At 41.8% G+C, this 2,500-nt stretch overlaps 1 protein-coding gene across 2 annotated transcripts in view; it reads left to right on the forward strand.

Moving 5' to 3' along the window:
* LOC143026470 (uncharacterized) overlaps positions 1 to 2,500 on the forward strand; it is a 329,789-nt gene that overhangs the window by 307,382 nt on the left and 19,907 nt on the right. The gene's annotated exons all lie outside the window — the stretch shown is intronic.

Raw genomic sequence — 2,500 nt, forward strand, 5'->3', positions numbered from 1 at the left:
TGACTTTCTTTTATTTCGTCCATAAGAGGCTGAGATGCCTTGTGCGCCTTTGAATACAAAGGTGTATGTTTGCAAGTACGCACATACACGGATGTATACATGTAAGAAGAAGAATACACACACACACACACACACACACACACACACACACACACACACACACACACACACACACACACACACTAACACACACACACACTAACACACTAACACTAACACAAATACACACTAACACACACATACACACAACCTAGTGGTGCAGTGGTTAGAGTTCTCGCCTGCCAGTACGGCGGTCCGGGTTCGACTCCCGCCCAGGGCTGAAATAATTTCAGTATCGCTGCGCTGTGGGTTGTTACTCCAACTCTCGTGGGCGAGGAATTGGGGGGGGTGCGTCTAGGGTCACAGTATTACCCATAGATCGGTCATACGAGCTCTGAGCTCTCATCCGGGAGGTTAATAACTGTCGATCACGAGTCAAACACGTGATCCAAGACCATGGTGAATCACACATACAAGCTCGCGCGCATGCTGGTGTAATGGTACCGACCTCGTTCGAATCTACAATCGTTCATGGCGTCAAACCTTTCTTGATTACTGAATCCTTTGACATCTTTTTTTGTATTATATTTTCCTATCTCCTTTCTGCTCTGTTTTATCCTTGTTAGCTTTTCAACCATACTTCCTCTGAGTTTATTTTGTGCCTCAATGCAACTTCGAGATCAATCAGTAAAACACATAACGTTTAAGTAATGATGGTGTTGTTCTTCTTCTCGTCATACTCCAGGTATGACAGTAGCCCTGTCAGTTGTTGTGATGCCTCGCAAAGTTTCTCCATTGGGAATCGATCTCTGTACCTCTCTTCATCTTCTATCGTCTTAATTGTCTCTACTCTCGTTTCTATTCCTTCTCTGATTCCATCCTTCCATCTTTTCCTGGGTCACCCTCTTGGCCTTGTTAGTGTTATTATAAAGATAAAAATAAATTACTGTCACTCTTCCATGAAGTGGATGAGAAACCCGTGGTATGGCAAAGCCCTGTCAAATGCAGCAAGCCGCTGTTTTTTTTTTTTTTTTTTTTTTTTTTTTATCGCTTCCCCGTCTGACCAAAGCCGTCGGAAACTAACGCAAGAAACACGCAGCGGGTAACGGGATTCGAACTCACGACCACCTGGTTGTGAGTTCGACACAGTAGCCATTAGGCTACCGAGCAACCCGGTAGCGTTATTATATGGTTACGAGATTCCTGGACCCGTATACACAAAACATTGACGATTGTAAAATTTACCATCAAACGTTAGCAATCCACCTTTCCAATTTCTGTATTATAAAATACTTTGGAAATCAGACTGACTTTACACAAAGTTGCTCCAATGAAATAAGGAATATTCGACGGACAAATTATACAGTATTTACGCTTTAAAGTTGTGTAATTTTACTTCCAGAGTAATTTACTGAACAGGAATTTGAAAGGTGAAATGCCAATATTTGACAACAGATCTTACGGTTTGACACATCGTAGGTCTGTTCGGTGTAAATTCTTTGTGGCTTTCTACCATAATCAACTCCCCCCCCCCCGTACAAGATGACTCTCTCCTAATCTAGCTGCCGCCGTGTGATGATTTTATTAATCACCCACTCAATAGAAAATGGGTGATAGCCGATCTCGTCCGGCGCCGTTATGTATTCGGTGTCACTATTTTTTTTTTTTTTTTTTTTTTTTTTTTTTTTTTTTTTTTTTTTTTTTTTTTTTTTTTTTTTTTTTTCTTTTTTTTTCTGGCTGTCACCAGACGAGAATATCTTCCTTGGCAGTCCTTACCTCGGTAGTGAAGGGAATAAAGATTGCGACAAAATTGGGAGGAGTACGATATAAGGAGCGAAATACTAAACGGATACCAAACATCAAAAACAACTCTTATCAAAATAGAATGAAATATCTACGCGAGTTTGCTAAGTTCAGCAGCACACTATAGATGTCAGTATATCTAGTGTAGTGGAAAAACCGGATGAGTTGTGACCACGAGCTGATTCCCTCGAGTAAGGTCCTGTACACATTAGCGGTTTCAACCGCCGCGGTTTATTTACAGTGTAAGTCAATGGAAGTGTTCACACGTAACAACGCAGTAGCGGTTCCGTGCGGTTCAAGCCATTACTGTGAACAGGGCTTTATAGACGAGACAAAGGAGGAGGGAAAATGTAACCATCTGCTCTTCATATAACCGAGATGCCCGCTGCGCAATAAATCTATTTTCGGTTTGAAATATGCATGCGTGTGTGTGTGTGCGTTTGTACGTTTACGTATATGTACGTGTATACTTTTGTGTGTGTGTGTGTGTGTGTGTGTGTGTGTGTGTGTGTGTGTGTGTGTGTGTGTGTGTGTGTCTGTGCGTGAGCGTCCGTGTACATGTGAGCGTCCGTGTGCGTGTATATGTGTGCATGTATGTACTGTGATTTATGTATACATTTCCGTAATGTAGAATAGACTCAGGTTTTTATATCTCATG

This window comes from Oratosquilla oratoria, chromosome 6 (genome assembly GCF_046742065.1).
Source record: "Oratosquilla oratoria isolate Oo_2021 chromosome 6, ASM4674206v1, whole genome shotgun sequence".
NCBI lineage: Eukaryota > Metazoa > Arthropoda > Malacostraca > Stomatopoda > Squillidae > Oratosquilla > Oratosquilla oratoria.